Raw genomic sequence first — 18,190 nt, 5'->3', positions numbered from 1 at the left:
AATTCCAGCAACTTGTCCTCATCCTATTGCTATGAATCGGATGGGAGAGGTTAATGGACCATTTTAAAAGCCTCCCTACAATGTCTAGAATATCACAAAAACTCCAAGCTTTTATTGCAGTTCCCAGCAAAACAACAGCACTCTAAAATCCTTCTAAATTCCTCCTCAATTAGCTGTTTTTTGCTCACTGTTGTTATGTTCTAAGCAGTATCGCTCACTGCGAGCCGGCCTAGTTTCCCACATAATGTTTGTGATTTGTGTGGAAGGCCTGGTGCGCCGTTAAGAGGTTCGCTGTGCCGACTCAGACACAGATACAGATCAGGCGGACACCGACAACATATCGTCTTACAGGTCGGGGAGGATAATGGAGAGCTAGCGGTGCTGCTGGGGCCGGAGGGAAGATGCTCCGGGTGATTTCTCCTGGCAGCCTCGGGATCTTAAGACACAGCACAGGCCCTCACATCAAAGAGCGAAAGATCAGAAGAAGACGGCGCAGAAATATCCTCAGCAGCCCTAAACATAGCAGCGCACACGCACGTACGCACGTACGCACGCATGGACGCACTGACACGGACGCGCGCAAACACGCAGCAGGCTAAAGCATCATTCAGACGGACTGAGCAGAGCACTCAGCAGAGTCTGGCTGTGGACTGGAGATCGTTCATCTTTCCTTGTCAGACTCCAATCAGTGGTATCATATAGATCTAAAGGGAGCGGATGGGCTTGAAGCAAAGCAGGGTAAAAACAAAGGAAAGAAAGTTGTGTGTGAGACAAGAGGTTGAAAATAAATCAATTTAACTAAGGTCTGAATTAAGAAAAAATACAGTTAGGCCTAAACACGTTTGTCTGTTTTCCTTCCTTTTGTTGCAGGCTCCACATCCCAATAACAATACAATGCAATATTTTTCATATTAGCTACTTCCCAAACCACAGTACAAGGTCTATAGTAGTATACAGTAGTATATATAGCCAAGGTATGGACATGAAGCACCAAAGAACCATCATTTTCAGATTCACCACCCAGAATCAGAAAATAAAACTGGAGAGACACTGTGCAGAGGTTAAAGGCTGCATATAAATAATATCTGTCAAGAACTAGCCCTATGGGTCTATAGCATAAATCTTGATAATGTAAAGGAAAGTTATGCCAGTAGAGCAAAGATTTTTCTCTGTCTATTCACCTGTGAGCCAGAATATTCAGGTGTGCCAAAGTCCTATTGTTTGATGAAGCTGAGACCAAGGCAGGAAGGAACTGATTTCATACTACAGGAACTAAATACTCTATTTTGGCTCGTGTCAACACATGATTCCCGGACGTGCTTCGGATATCTCAATAAGGTTTTATCGAATCTGCATGTGTTTCAGATCAGAGCCGTGCCTGCGTGCGTTACGTCACTCCGCCGCCCGGCCAGCCCCGATGAGGCTAACCAGGGTTCCCTTTTAAAAGCCCCCGTGGAAAGTGACGGGAGCCGAGGACAGACATATGGAAAGATGGAGGCGACGGATGGACAGATGGAAAGATTGGTCTAGAAGGCTCCGAGGAGAGCCTATGGAGTTTCCAGCCGAGGAAAAATAGTAATGACAGCTCGCTGTGCAAAGAAATTAGACGCAGATTACTAGGTGGACTCTCTGGGCTGCCAAACAAATACATGCCTAGACCGGCGCAGTATCTGATGGCATAGCTCAAGGCCATATGGATGCCTGTAGATAGCGAACACCAACACCGCATCCATTTTATCTTATGGAGATGTCAAGCACTTCTCCTCCAGTGACCACAACAGTGACCAAGGCCAGTATCTATGCAGATCTACGATGATATATGGATCTTGTGGAGTCTTTGCTACTATACATTTGCTAGTCCATGCAATCAGAGAAGGCTGAGCTCAGTTTTGAATCCCACTCGAGGGAGCAGCTACGACCATCTGGCCATTTCAAGGCCACGCCTGCGTAAGCCCCGTCAACAGGCGGACGGAGACAGATGTTAAACATGCACAGGGGAAAGGCGTGAGTCGACAGAGCTCCATATATTGTCCAAACCGCAGCTCAGGCTGAGAGTGATACCCAGTGCCATCTCATTTCATGATTTCAGTGATGCTGGAAATGCTGGAGCTGTAACTGTAAAAAGTAATTAGGTAAATATAGAGGAAGCTGAAGGGAGTATGATTCATTGTTAAGCTGCATCAACTGTTTTCTTCTATAGTGTATGTTCATATCTTACCTGACAACCTCACATCTTATTTGTATTTTTCACACCCATCCATTTATATAATATGACGTCAATGGAGGTCAGGAGACAAAATTTCCCCAGATGCCACGTCATTTCTGTTCATTAAGTGCTTCTGCAGCAGTGGTTGTGCTTCACCATATCTTAGCGTGGGAGTATCTGCGCAGCATATCTGCTAATTTATTAACTTTTCAGAGGAGTGCTGCTGGAGCGTAAACACGCGGCTGTGTTGAAGGTGAGGAAATCCCCACACGGCGTTCCAGTGGAAGGGAGACGGGAGCGTGGGAAAGAGAGACGGAGGGGAAAGAAACATGAGAAATACGGAGAGCGGCGTTGAGACCTCTGCGCTGAACGGGTCCCACTGCTGCTGGTCAGCGGAGAATACACCTGCGAGAGGTGAGGAGCGAACACGTCTGCCGCAGCGGCACCGAGGACTCATAACACCTCTGACTCAGAGGGGAGGCTGGAGGGGTCGTGGAGAAACAGGCAGTGTGCGGAAAAAATAAAACAATTTCATCCGTCCCATGGGTCCCGTCTAGTCCAAATACATACATAAAACATAATAAAAACACTGTATACCAATGTACATATGTATGCATATGGAAGTGTGTGTTCCTGCACACACAAAAATACATACACATACGTACACACATGCATGCACACCTCCATTTGATCTCGGTGTAAGAGGTCAATTATTTCCCCCTGGAAACATCTGTTTATACAATCTCACAGCGCTGTGTGTCAGTCTCTTCTTTCCCAACTCCCACTTTGGATGGTGAGGTGGAGGAGAAGAGACTTTGGTAGAAGGGGTAATTCTTCAGCTGTGGGTCCGGGGAGGAAGGGGGAGGTGATATTGATCATAACACCCCTCGAACGCTGAGCCCACGCCATGAAGGTTAAGAGGGTGATGGAAAACAAAGACCATCTGACACATCACAGCCTGGCCTCAAAGTGGGTGGCCAGCCAGGACAGGGTCGGGGAGGGTTTCAGTGGATAGCCATCTTGTGAAAAGATCTCTCTCTGCTGTTCCCCACAAAAGGAAGTTTCTTTTCCTCAGTGTGACTCCATCTGCAGGGCATCTCTGAGCAGTTAAGATCTCAGGCCATGCTGTAATGCAAGGGGCTATTTGAGCTGGGGATTAAAGAGGCTGAGGAACAGAAACAAAACAGAGATAGCATCCAGCTCACTGGCACAGCGCTCTCACAAAGCAATACCAGCAAGGTAACAACTCAAACACGACTAGCAGCGTTTATCATGCAGTCGTGGAAACCAAAACAACTCAATTCGGAGAAAAGGATCCTGATCCTACAAACAAAGCTCCAGAACTATCCACTCCACATTCAACCTCAAGCTTAAAGAAATATTTCACTTGAGGGGAACATTTTCCCTTTTTAGCATGCATAAGTTAAAGAGCAGCCAAGTACTACTTCTTGTGTCCTTGGGTATCCAAAGTGGTGTCGCTAATTTGCATGCATTTTCCACTCCTAGTCCAAAATGTGACCCATTTCTGCCCCAGACGTTTTAAGAAACAAATTTACATTAAAGCCTGAACACTGGTGGCTGCAGACGTCTGGGCAACCTAATGTTGCAGATGTGTTTTTCATGAACTCAATCAAGGTACTTGTGTTAAAAAATGAAATATCACTTGAAGAAATTAGGGGCTACATTCTTTGCACCTCTTTCCTCAGACTACGGAGGTCTTGCTGCTGATGGAATGGGAGCCCAGGGAGCCCCAGTACTTCTGCTCCGTTTCCCACTGTTAGACCAGCAGGTCTGGGGCCCTCAGGCCTAACACTGTCTCCATTATACTTAACCATTTCCAGCCCCACCTTAGCCCTGCAAATAGCCACAGGGGCCATGAATGCAGGGGGGCTCGCAAGAGAAAAGTCCTTCCACCTCAAATCCCCCCTCACTGCCCTAAAATACGCTTCTGTTTTCCAGCCTGGACTCAGGAAATAAGTCGGTCTCGCTCAGTTGTGCTGAGTGAATGGTATTTGGCCCTTCTCTGGAGGGCGAAGCATTGTTCTGCCTGTGTTTTGTGCTTGGGATGAGTGCAGTTTAATCCCTACTTCCCTGCGGCTCTGACCTGCTGCTCCCACTGAGGTTCCCACTATAGCACAATATAACACAAGCTCCCCTGCAAGCTGAGACCTTGCCGGCTGCTTTATCCAAACGCCCCTGGGGGCCAGACCCAGAGCTGTGCGGGCACTCCGGCCAGGTTAACCCGATACTCCGCTCAAATCAAAAGTAAGCACCGCTGAGGTACGGGGGAGTTGTAAGCTGGCACCGGACTCTCGGGTTTCGGATAATAAAAGTATCAAGTGATATCATCCCCGCTTTCTGACTCTTGGCAAAACACATTAGCAGCATGTGTGGGAGGTGAGGAGAGGAGGGATGGAGACAAATGAGGGAAAGGAGAAGCCGAGGACAGCAAGAAGCGGTGGGAAGAGGAGAAATGAAGAAGCGTGTTGGTATTGTCAGGCTGGTTTCGGGGGAGCGAGGGAGATGTGGAAGTGCTTTCACTGGCGGACAAAGAGATGGGTGTAAGAGTCACGCTTTCCATAGAAGGCCTCTCCTCTCATTCTGGTGTCTGACACAAAAACCTGTCCGTGTCACATTATACCGAAACACTGTGAACATCGACGCCGCCATTGTGCCCTTCAGACATAACAGCTACTGACACTAATACACATCGTAAAATCTGTATGGGATAAAGTTGGCATGGGAAGATACAGAAAAACAGAATAAACAGTTATGCTATTTGGTTGATGTTTGTATCCAAACTGCCTACTTGATTATAAGAAATAAGAATGTTTTTTTAACTTCATAGGTTAAAGTCAGATTAAATTTCACTGTAGACGCCCTTTGGATGTGTCTGATACACAATATAAAGACACAGGAGGTTAGGTGGAAAACAAGCCTCAGATAACAGGAAGGAGACCCGTCACATGAAGTCTCCCTATTTTAGGAGCAAAGTGACAAGCGATTATTCTGTTTATTATCTTAGGGGGTTTCCTCTTTTGAAATGACCTTCACAGGTGGCCCCCCGGTCAATATCTCTCACTCCATTGTTTTCCTCCATATTGGAAAAACATATCCCACCCCCCACCCCCCCCCCCCATTCCTGCTGCGTCCAGATAAATATACTGTACGGGACAGATTTTACAGAGTCAGCGTGGCAGACGATGAAAACAGTGAGTGAACTTGAGGGTGAAGGGCTTGAGGATGTCGTAGGTGCTGCTGTGTTTCAGCTTCGGTTAACTCTCCTGACACTGCACCGATACAGCGGCAGCAGTGCAGATGATTTAAAAGAGAAGGGGAAAAAAAACTGTGTGGGATAACACCTGCCCAGAACAATAGGGCCATGGGAACAGCCTGCCTTTCCACTGGTTACTGACAGGTGCCAGGAACCCAATACCATAACAAGAAAAGCAGGAAGCCATGTCTCTATTTGTTTTGTTGGTCTGAGCAACTCCTTTCAAGCAAAGAGAGTCATACGTTTCCTGATTGGATTTGCTATATGGGAGCTACATGTCATCTGCTTGTGTCTTGTGTTTTTCTGTATGAGTGACTATGCTGTAGGTCAACAGTACATATAGAAAATACAATACCAACCTCTTGAGTGGAATCTTGTGCCAGAGTCAGAGACTTAAATCCAGGAGATGCGAAAGCCCTCTGTCTTCACAACCTGCAGGAGCAACAAGGATGATGCATTAGGAAGAGGCAACGACGAGCCTAAATCATGAAACCATACCGTCTCCAGAGAGCGCACCGGGACGCCCACAACAGCTCGGTCATTGTTGGCTCCACAACAAAAATGAGGGTCTTTTTCTCTTTGCTATGATGGGATTTTCCAAACTAAACTTGAGACAGAGGGGGCCAGAGAGGGGCAATAGCACCTGGAGACATTATTTAAACTGTTTCACAGAGCGTATGAAAGAAGAGAAGAAAAAAGAAGACACTGATATCTGCATCCCTCATTTGACCTAGGCCTCTGTGGCAATGTTGCATAATGTTTGACAAAATATAATATACTGTATGTGCATTATATAACCCAAGCAGGTCATGTGGGTTGCGTTTTAAGGGTCCTTTGTCACATATGAATTTCTGTTGCTCGCCACCATATACTGTCTAATAAAGCAGAAATGCCATAAATAACAACATATCAATGTTTTAATAATAATACAAATACTACAAAATAACACAAATAATAACACTTACGCTAGCAGCACTACTACTACCATTACTGCTACTACTAATATAGCCATTGTGGCAAGAAACTAATCAATATCGCTGCATGCCTTTAGAATTAACTAATGAAAGTCAATAGGACTGTTGACATTCAGCAGCAGATCCAGGACACATACTGAACCTCCGCCCCCTTCCCACTCACAGCACAGCTACGTCAAACTGCAGATCATTAACTAACGGCCGACTCTTTTCCCTCTCAGTCGGCACTATTCAGGCCTTTTAGTGGATAACGTCCGGAGAGAGAAGCACTCAGCTCAGTTAATGGACAATTCAATATACTCAATAGTCGTAACGTTAAAATGACCGCAGATCCTTCAGCTGCCCTTGGGCGATGACAGTCACAAAAACCATCTCCCATAGAATAAAATGACCAGATTATATGACTGTAACTGGTGGCTGACCATAGAACTTTAATTTGTTAATTTAATTTGTTTTATTTGTTAGGTATTGCTTCTAGGAAGCTACTGTGCAGCTGTGTGCAGATAGATGAATGACATGTGACAGTGAAAGAGGGAATGGCAAGAGAAGATTATTACCCATAACCCATCCCTGGATCCTGCTCCTGTGATAACATTTGACCAATAATGCTGTTGGTTTATCAGTGCACCCCTCTGAGTTTTCACTAGAGAGTTTCTCACATAAGCACCAGCTAGGATCTGACGACACCCTGCTTGTGCACCCAAAACACCCACCATCCCAACGCTGACATCACCACGAACCTGTCCCACAGGTGCAGGTCTTGGACAAATAGCCTTGAGGTCGTTCCAACCCCCGTACACTTTGTTTAAACTCTTGTGGAAAGTGATACTCTGAGAGAAATGGGGTTTTTTTTTGGATTGAAATATAGTATGATCATACTATATTTCAACGGCATCAATTTTATGAACAGTGGAAAAACAAGCAGGATTCTGTGACAAAAGCCATGGAATAAGATGATAAAACACGTTGATACGGGTTTCACACAGCAGCTGCCAGGTAGGTGTGAATTAAGTCAGTGCGACGCTGCAGTCTAAACTATCAGTCCCTCAGCAGCTTTACTGGGATCATTTCCACCACGCTGCTACAATAATAAACAACATACTGACTAGAATGAACACAGGCCTCTAGAGCAATGCCTTATCATAAAGTCATGTTTAATGTTCAATCATGTTCAATGTTGTTTCTGCTATTTCTTTATGTAGCCCTATCGTAGCCCTCAGATGAACCTCGGCCGTGTAAATTCTTGTTGGGCATTTTCCAATTACAGAACTGGATACGCAAATTACGACAAATTGCCATGGCCTAGGGGATTTTCCCCTAAGTGTTGCAATCCAGTTACCTAGTTGCCCCCTTTAAAGCACTGCCAAGAAAGATGCATTTCGCTTGGGAGTGCAGAATGCAGTCATTCAGCCAGACGAGGCACTGTCCTCAATTTCTTTTAGCTAAAGCAATGTTAGATGCTGGCGTTTGGAGTGGTGCAGTTGAAACTGTTCCACAGCTGGGGACTGAGGCAGGCTATTATGTGGGGACTGGGGGATGTCTGCAGGCATGTTCACTGCGGCCTGGCCCACCACAAAGGGGTCTTTCTTATAACATTTAAGGGCTTTGGGAACGGGCTAGGAACGGCTTGGGGGGGGGGGGGGGGGGTGCTTTCAGCTTTTAAGTGTTTCTCTAGCTGTGTTGAGGCTGGACATGCGGTGGGGTCTGTATGCTGTTTAACCTGAATCAAGGTTATCTTTAACATTATGCAGCAAGGTCCCGCAGGACTGATATATTAATCCGATAGGGACGGAAATAGAAGAAGAGAGGAGAAAAAGTTTAGAATCACACATAAAAAAGAGGAGGAGAGAGGCTAAGAAATGACTATAGAAGCTTCTGCAGAAAATGTTGCATCTTCCATCGCTGTCTCCATCTGTTTCCTATTCGTCCTCCAATCCTCTCCTCTCTTTTTCTCTCCCTCTCCGTTTCTCTCCACTCTGTCTCTCTCCGGAGAGTAATGAGAGGCATGTGAGATTGAGAAGAGAGAGTACTCACGTGAAAGTACCCAGCTCAGGAGCCCCGTTCCCTCAGGCTAACATACACAACACAGGTGTTGGGAAGCGTCCACTCCCCACTATCCACTCTCCATTCACTCACTAACACCGGTCACTCTAATGCAACGGGCTTTCAACGCTGCACTACTTCGCTGAAGTGCTGAACAAGCACTTTCGAGGAGGTCACTGAAGGAGTCGGACAAATATTTGAAGAGTCCTGAAGTCTCACAAAATGTTGAGAGATCTAAGTGACAAAGAAACAGATTTGAAACCCTTATAGCCAGAGTATTACATAGTAGTATTACATAGCCTGACTCACTCCAAAGCCTGGTAAAAATGCCCCTGCGATCTGAAAGGGCAAATATAACATGTAAACTTCTAATGAAAGGGTGTAAAAGAGTAAAAAACTGCATTTATTGTCATAAACCTTGCAGGAACATCTGTTTCTGAGTTTATAGAAACACAATGCATTGTCAGTGTGAGCTGTGTTAAATAAGCCCCTATCTTCTGACTGGAACTGAATGGGCATTACAGCTGGTGTCTATTTATACAATACAAAACAGACTTGACCAATGGTTACCTTGTCATTGTGCTCTCTGTGTAGCTCTGTGTGTTTCATCTATGTCTTTGGATCATTTTTATACAGCTAGCACACTGACTATGTCCATTCAGCGACAGCACAGTTCTATCATACATGTGGGACAAAAGCGTAACATTTTTTCAATAAGGAGGAAGGAAAGGACATGCGAGTGGAAGTTAGCGATACTACACACCGACATGTAAAATGTATGGGGAGAATAACAAAATGCTGAAACATAAAAAGTACAAATACAAGCAATTATTGTTGTTGAGAATAATAACCGTGGCCTGTTCCCACTCAGCTGGGCAGCTGTATTACATTTACCACACATTATTTTAGGAGCCAGTGCTGAGACAGAGGAGCTTTGAAAGTCTTGCCAGGAGCTCTTCAAAGAGAAGAGGAAAAACCTTCGGGTTTCTGGTGCCTCTGCAGCTTCCGTTTGGGTTTGGGTGCGAGCTGGACCTGTCTGATGGAGCAAGACTACGACTGGGAGACCTGGGAGTCTCATAAAGACAGTTTAGAACAGCCGTTGTACATGCTTCACTTTAGACTGTGAATTTATATTTCAAGTGAAAAGAACAGCACTGGTTCAAACTATGAAATAGAGTGAGAAAAAAAAGATTTTGCTGTTAAAAGAGATTAGTTGTTGCCGGTTGTCTTTTAACAGTGGTCTGTACATGGAAATTGATCCTCAGCAAAAATATGCCCCTTCTCGATGACATCATGCCACTAACGTCCAACTAGAACTCCTCAGTTAGCCCCTAATTCCCTCTGACACAAACACACATCCCTTTTCACTTCCACGATAAACACTTTACACTGCAGCACAAGCTGGGCCATTAAGAAAGGACACCATCTGTAAAGTAAAAACACAAGGTGTGTTTTACTCCCTTAGGCGTACTTTGATTACACACTCTGCACTAATGCAATGATTATCCACACTCTATCCAATTTCCTCTTGTGTGTGCCTGCATGTGTGTGTGTGTATGTGTGTGTGTGTGTGTTGCCTGTGAACCACAGACCGCACACAGCACACAGAGATGACATCACCTTGCAGTGATTGCTCTAATAGCTCAATGTGAAGCATAACACATGGCTGCAGAGCATTATTCAACCAGGTCCGGTTTATAATTCTAATTACTGGCCAAAAATAAAACTGTACTATTAAGTAAAAACATCAAATGGGATAAAAAAGGGAAATGGATAGGGATGGAAATCACTTCTAAATGGTTCTGAGTGTGTTTGGGGCCCTTAAGGCAATATTGTGTCACCACAGTGATTCAACCTGTAAACTAGTGTTAGTGCAGCAGGACTCTCACATAGACGTCCTGAAATGTCGACATACAGAGAGAGCTAGAAAGACAATGAGCTGAACTGGATGCTGAGATCTTGAAAACTTTTAGCGAGCATTTAACAAAATCTGATCATTCTATAGCTTTTTGTATAAATTGCATCCCGTAAACTTTCATTTTCTCTACCATTATCCTGTCAGTTGGGATGGGGGCTCTTGATACCTAATCCCACCTAGACTGGGATCCTTCAGGTCTGTGTTGTGACAAAAGACGGGCATAATAAGTGCTCTCTAATAAGAATAGGAGGGTAATTTCTCTGGTCTGGATGTGAGCCAAGCCTCTCCCAGACATGATGACAAACATAATGGGACTAAGGGTTACTCACGTGAGAGCGCACACACACACACAGACACTCTCTCTCTCTCTCTCTTTTCAAAACTGTACATGTGCTGCAGTCACTCTCATGTTCAAAAGTCCTGTTTAACAGTCAAGAGATGCGTCTACTCTGAGCTTGTAAACCTGCGGTGATCCAGATTCCCTCCCAGTAGCACAGGCCATTTCCCCCCAGGAATCTGATGGCTCTACAGTAAAAAGGCCATAATGGGTCCTTTAATGTGCCTAACCATCTAGAGAGCAGAGGATAAGATAGTGTTTACATGACCTGGGGACTGGTAACCAAACCACCTGGAACTGCAACTCTCCTATACATGTAAGTTGTCAGATAAGTGGATGGATGGACAGATGCAGACCAAACAGGCACAAACAGCTATTTAAAAAGAGGTTTCCCCTCACCATAAATGATCTTTTGGGCAGCTAGTGGGCTTGTCAGAGGGGAGGGAGCGGAGCTGGGAGAGGGGCTGAGCACACAGGAGCAGACAGGGATTGAGAGAGCGAGGGAGGGAAGTAGAGGGAGGGGGGGGGGGAGAGAGGGTACAAAGGCAGCTCCAGACGCCTGCCCCTGGGAGATGGATCACAGATGTCTGACCCTGGACCGCTCCAGTTAATTGTGAAACAAAGCATTACCCTCTCCCTCTCCCTCTCTCTCTCTCTTTCTCTCTCTCTTATTTTCTGCTTTCGCTCTCTGCCTTTTAATCTCCCCTTTCTCCTTCTCTCTGAAACTCCTTTTCCTTTATGGCCGCTCTCTCTGTCTCCCTCCACTATTATTACTGCTCTCTGTGATTCCATCTTCTCATGCCTATGTTTACTCTCCTTCTCCCACTCCATGCAATGAAGGACAGTGTAATCCTCGCTGCCTTAAGATGGCAAATACCGCTTGGCTGTTGAGGGCGGCCCAAATGACAACAGCAAACAAAGAAATACCTCATTCCCTGCATTCTCCTTTCAAAGGCTAACCAAAAGCAAGTAAGCATATTTTATGAAGAACAGCTTTGCAGTGCTGAAGGCCTAAACACGAGTCAAGCAAGCAGCAAACACAGCCATATAGAGATACTGGGAAAGAGATATTGCTTGAAATGCAAAGCAGCAGAGCTCTTTCTCATGAAAAAAACAAAAAAAAATGTAAGCACTTTGATGGCTGCAGATAGCTTCACAACCGCAGCGAACTATTGTTGCACAGGAAGACTTACTGGCAGAAGTGGAGTAAAGCGAGTGCAGACAATAGAGAAGTTATGAAGGGAGTTCAAGGAGGGAGGGAGGGGAGTTGAGCTTGAGGTGAATCTGAAATCGTGTCAGTTTTTCTTTGTTTGTTTAACTGGAAGCATATCAGTGTTGATCATACCTGAGATGGAATCAGACAGGATGCATCTGTTGACTAGCCTGTGGCTGGGATAACTAGCCTGGCAAATTCCAGTTAAATTCAATTAGGTCTGTTCATATCAGTGGGGTACGAGCACTGGGGCTTTGGGGTGTATTGTTTCATGTTACATGATCGTATCTAAAGACGGAGCCAAGACTCAAGCCTGATTGTCTCTTTCTTATTGTGTGAAAGCTCTGAGTTTACCCTCTGGAAAGAAATGCTATGGAAAATAAAAACTAGTCTCTTGTATCAGGTTAATCTTTGTATTAATGTGTGAGTGTGCGTGTGTGTGTGTGTGTGTGTGTGTGTGTGTGTGTGTGTGTGCGTGTGGGTGTGTGTGTGGTCCCACAGGTGTGGTAACATTATCCCAGCCAAGTCTAGTGGAGCAGTCACACTCACCTGGAGCCGCCCTGGAGAGTCCTAATGCTACAAATCAATTCACAGCTGCACAGACCATTAAGCAGACCTTTGCACAGTGACCAGGGCCTTTGGCTCCCAGTCAGAGAGTGAAGATTGGTGAAAACAGTCAATCAAAACAAAGACCCTGAGGTTTCAGCAACGAAACAATAGCTTTTACATCATAATGAGGGTATAAGAAGTAAAACACGGTGCATATAGGTAAGGGAGAGCATGGAACCCAGAAACATAACTTCTTTGATATCACTAATTCTTCATGGCCTATATAGTGGAATATATCCATTCACACTGTCACTGTAAATACCAGACTTGCTGGTGGAAATCTCTCAGAGAACAGGAGTCGAACACCTCAGTGAACTGCCTTATAGTTTGCATGAGTCACTGCTGGTAAAACTTAGTCTGCCAAGGGGAGGGATGCTGAGAAAGAGAGAGAAAGAGAGACCGTTATGACAGTTGGTCCTACTGGTGCGCTCTGGCTACCAGGGCGCAGCATGGTAATAATGACCGGTGACAGCCTGCCAATCTAAACTAAAATAGGGTTTCCATGGTTTCTGGTGAAACCGGGTCCCAAACAGAGGGAATCAGACCTCTCTTTGTGAGCAACATGGGCTCAACCCAGCTGGAGGCTTCCCAGTCATCCCCAGCTCTAAATGTAACAGCTAAGTGAAAGGAGCTGGCTTCAGTTGGAGAGCTTGACCTCTGCAGGACCGGGCTTATCAGGCACGAGTGTGAGAGTCGCTGTGTTTACGTGCAGCATAGAGATCTGTAAATGGGACTGGTGGAGCAACACTCCAAATGAAACAACCTCATATAAACACTTGTCAGACTGCAGTAACCTGATCAGTCTTAGCCAGGTTGAAATTTCCATCCGGCGGAAAGACCTGAGTTGCCCTTTAGAAAAAAATCCATTCAGTGGGAGAACTACTCTTTGTAAATGTAAACTCCAATACATACACCAGATGGCAATATCACAATTTAGTTAGCTGTTTAAAAATCATTTAAAAGAGTAATGCAAAAGGTGAAAGCTTCACAATATGGAGGTGACAAATGAAAACCTACACACAGCACACAAAGACATAATCCACACCACCCGTATGATGTCGCCTTATCAGCCCAAAACACACAACCTGACGACTGTGACAGGCCATAACCTTTCAGCATTAGCATACAGCTGTGAGTCTGAGGCCCCGGGTCACTCCAGTTCCAGCTAATCAATATTCAAACATGGGATGTTAACGTCTGCCATGCACAACAGCAACCGGTGAGGAGAAAGGACGGATTGGCAGAGAGGAGCATCAGAAGTGTTTGGCAATAAAACCCTGTGCGAGAGGCAAAAACTGAACTACCAACAGCATTTAATGAGCATACAGTTGTTCAGGGACTAGATAACTGCGGCTGGAGGCCAGCTGCAAAAACCCGCCGTCCGTCTGCCGTGCGTTCCCCCGAGGCTGACCCCCGGCTCGCCACAAAGGAACAAAACCCAGTGCGGCTTTGCTTGTTCCACCAGACAGAAGGGACCCTCCCTCGTCCTGCCCCCCCCCCCCCTCCCTCACTTCCCTCTGTCAGTCCGTCAGTTCTTTCGATGTCTCTTTCTAGGGGCTACGGTCTAATACGGGCCCTACGGACAGCCCTCCATTGATAGAGGGACAAGGGTGGGTGGGGTGGTGTGGGGTGGGGTGGGGGGCTAAGTCTTTGTTATTGTGAGGACCCCACCCTGCTGGTTTCCCAGTAAACGGCAGGCTGGAAAAGTGCTGGAGGCAGATGTACCCACCCCCCCAGTAGAGTCTCATCTCTGGGCGCCGCAGGGGACAGAAGATGGAGAGGGGGGGGGGGGGGGGGGGGAGAATGTGTCGGAGTAAAAAGGCTGAACAGGAAAGTACACAGTCCCGCAGAATAGTAGGAGAGAGAAGAGAGAAGGGTGATTAGCTCCAACGCTGCCTAATCTAATCAGTCTGCATGACTGCCCTACAGTGCAGCGTGGAGGGGGAGAGAGACAAAGAGAGACACATAGAGAGAGAGAGAGAGTGAGGGAGAGAGAGTTCGTCCTATGGTTATTTCATTCAGAGAATTATGGAGGGTTGCGAGTGGAGTCGGTTGTCTCAAAGCGAGAGCAGGAGGCCGTGCACGTGGGAAAGGTCATCAAGTAAAGGCTGCTGGACATTGTCACATTTCACATGGACACGACATGACTCGAGCCCCTGTTTTACCTTCGGACAGGCCGTAAAGCAACAGTAACTCGCCGCAGGTGGTACGGAAAGTCTGAAATACGCAGACACACACCGATGCACGCACACTAACAAGCGCACATATGGAGCAAGTGAAGAGGAGAGAGAGGAAGACGGAGACAACAATGGAAAACGTCAGAGGACAAAGACTCTCAGCTGCCTTTCTTTTCCTCTGCACCGTGCAGACTGTGAGAGAGACTTTTCCAGAACGAGTGAAACAGGCCATCTCTGAACTCTGCGAAAAACTCGGACACACGGCTGCTTTTAATTCAATCAAACAGACTCCTTTTAGAGGCCTGGAATGGAAAACCTTATAACGTAATATGACCCAGTTAAAATCTGCCTGCATCTTAAGACAGGCTCCCTCTACACTATGTCAACTTTACTGCCAGCTAAACAATCCTCTTGGGTAACACGACACATGCTAAAAAACCGTGATGTCATGTGTCGGTTTGATTAGAGCACTTCCCGGATGCTCCTGTTGAAAGGTTTATTGGCCACTCTCACTGCGAAAATGAAAGAATATTGCGGAGCGAAATAATGAACAGAAAAAGCGTCGACTGCCATATGTCAAAAACAGATGTTTGTGCGAAAGTGAATATTCTCTCTTTATGTAGACTCGCTCTATTTACAGTCTTATTACGAGGAAACACGATGCAAATAAAACAGCCTTGTTATCAGGGCCATCTACACTGGAGGATATCCACAGCGGGGCCTTGCTGTACCAAACTGTATACCAGATGTCAGACTACTAGACTCATCTGGTCTGACCTCTGACACAGGGGCAGCCATTCAATTAGTGCATTTCACACACTTGTCATGGTAACACTATGGCTCCTGGCTTTGGTTTCAAGCACACACTGATAGTGCCCAGGTCTGATTTCCATCAAGAGCCCACTCAACAATATTTACCCTCATATAACCATAAGAGCAAATGTTTATCTTTGAGGTTCCATGTGTGGAGAAGGTGTTCATCAAATCCTCCAACCGAGAGTCACTCAAAGAGTCTTCATTCCAGGAGACATACATTGACCGAATCCTTTATCCAAGGTCAGGATCCTGGACTAATGACGAAAGCGATGCCAGCAAAAGCCCAGAAAAGCCCCGAGCTTGACAGGCAGATGATGCGGTCTGTATGAATCGGTTAGCAGTTAAAATTGTTTTTTTTTTATGTGATGTTGAAAGAATCGCCGACTGCATCATCTGCACCGGGCAAAAAGAGGCTGGTAATATTTTTTTCCACGCTTTGAAAAATTTACCGTTTTATTTAGGCGAGGGAAGAAGAAAAAAAAAAAAAACATTAGAGGACTTTTCCGAAGCAACTGTGCTGCTAGCCTGCCAAGAGAGAAAAACGCATGTATTTTTTGCTTTTCTTGTGGCCAAAACTGAGGAAAGGAGCGTTCTCCAGGGTCATAATGAGTGAAGCCCAGTTTACTTCAACTTTTTTAATAGACCAAACACAGAGTCCTGGGGGACCACGTGCGCTGGCACATAAGCTCAAACCATTGCCAACAGCGGACTGTGACCGACTGCCATCTGAAATGTTGAAGTCACTCATTCAGCGGTGACCTAAGCGTCATTAAACATCTGAGCCTCAGTTGTGTGCCTTTAAAAGATGGAAATGAAAAAGAAATGGCTCAGACTAATTACAGAATATAAAGTGTGGACTCATGGCCTAGACCACACAGTGGCTGCACTGCCACAGCCGCTCATAATGTGACAATAGTGCAGCAAATACAACAAAAAGTTAGGACATTCAAATTTGTGCTCTAAAAATACAAAAAGCTATTGACTGTATACATCTGTATAGTTAAAAGGCCGATGATCTTCCCTAACAGACTGACATTTACTGAATCAATGACTGAACAACAATAAATATCGCTCACTATAAGCAAACTGATCAGAAAAATCACTTTTCTCTTATGAACACAGTGTCAGTTTAAACTTAACTGCAATTAAGAGCATCACAGATGGAAAAGAAATCAGAGATTGCTGGGAAACACAAGGAAGAAGGGCAATACGGGTCTTTCCTTATGCAAAACATGAGTCAGGGTTGAGACAGTTTCAGTTCCATTATGAGCTTGGTGACACAGTGGCCCAAACACTTCACCTTAACTCATATTATAAGGGTTTCTGCCCCTGGAGCCCTTTCTCTTTCACACTCAGACACTGCAGTACAGGTGGGATCTGTTTCCAGGATTACGGTTGAAAGAGAACAGGAAAACTAAACAATTTGTCACCACTTTCTCAAGAGGACTGTCACACTTCCCCCTTATGTTCAACAGTAGAATAGTATTAGACCGTCAATGTGCCCACTGCACAAGCCGCACACAATCAATTAGTGTCAGACGCAGCTGTACTAGGTGAGTGATGCTCTTGATGCAGCTTGCATGTAAAATGCTATTTGGATGAATGACAACCTACTTAAACCTCCTTCCATCCCCACATGTATTTGTTTATATCTTCTTATACTATAAAAAAAAGAACATACATTGTCACCCAGTAATAGAAAACTAACCATATAAATTGTCTTATTAGAGATGGATAAGCTAAATATTTTATTCTAATAAAAGGGAATAAAGACAAAAGAATAGAGGGAGAATTACATGGCGAAGACTCGCTGTAATAAATGACAATAGACAACCAGCATAGAAGAGTCATATGCGCTGCATTGCCTGGCAAAGCATCAGTCTGGTCGGCTTTCCTGCCACGAGTTTCCCCTTAAGCGGAGAGAAAATGCCACAACTACGACCTAGAAATGTGAACTTTTATTTCACATTTTCTGCGGTGAAGATTCCCCAACAAAGACTTGTTTCATTGACGGGCTATCTCTAACATAGAACTCGTTTTTTTTTTTTTAAAAAGGGGAATTTGTAGTTTCCCTGCTGTCTTAATGGGAACGTCTTTTGAGTCTTTCTGGACTTACGCGTTGCTGCAAACTTGAAGCGATGCCTCTGAAATCCCGCCAGCTGAAGGGTCTTCTTTAATCTTCTTTGAGGTTTGTGTAAGTGAAGCTATTGGGTTCAATCCTGTCTCTCTTCCTTTTTTTTTTGTTTTTGTTTTTTGTTCAGTGTGTCTTCATCCCCCACGTTTTCTCTGGGATCACGGACGAGTGAATGGCTCCGTCTCCCTGCCAGTCTACATTTGGGATGGGAGTGACTCAACCCGGTTCCTCCCTCCCCCATCCGCCAGTCATCGCCTCTTTGCAAGTCAAATATGACTGCTGTTAAGTAAATGCTGCACTTTAATGGACTCTGTATTGTTTCATTTTGTGAAATGTTTGGCCATTTTCAGGACGGAATAACATTTTTAAATATGCATAAAAGCAGTGTTTCCCCAAACTGGGGTCTGGGGACCTCCTGGGGGTCCCTGAAGGGGCTCCCCCAACAAAATGAGAAATGCTTTAATTTCAATGTTATTGCATGAACTTGAA

At 45.3% G+C, this 18,190-nt stretch overlaps 1 protein-coding gene across 1 annotated transcript in view; it reads right to left on the bottom strand.

Moving 5' to 3' along the window:
- Positions 1–17,776, bottom strand: part of lhfpl2a (LHFPL tetraspan subfamily member 2a) — a 32,728-nt gene extending 14,952 nt beyond the window's left edge. The window contains exons 1-2 of the mRNA XM_071901760.2: positions 17,684–17,776; positions 5,840–5,912 (exon numbers count right to left, since the gene is read on the bottom strand). The gene's annotated coding sequence lies outside the window, so the exon portion shown is untranslated. The remainder of the gene's footprint in view (positions 1–5,839; positions 5,913–17,683) is intronic.
- Between the last annotated feature and the right edge of the window lie 414 nt (positions 17,777–18,190).

Source organism: Centroberyx gerrardi, chromosome 2 (genome assembly GCF_048128805.1).
Source record: "Centroberyx gerrardi isolate f3 chromosome 2, fCenGer3.hap1.cur.20231027, whole genome shotgun sequence".
Lineage (NCBI taxonomy): Eukaryota > Metazoa > Chordata > Actinopteri > Beryciformes > Berycidae > Centroberyx > Centroberyx gerrardi.
Note: the sequence above shows the minus strand (reverse complement) of the source record. Positions and strands in the feature narration are given on the sequence as shown.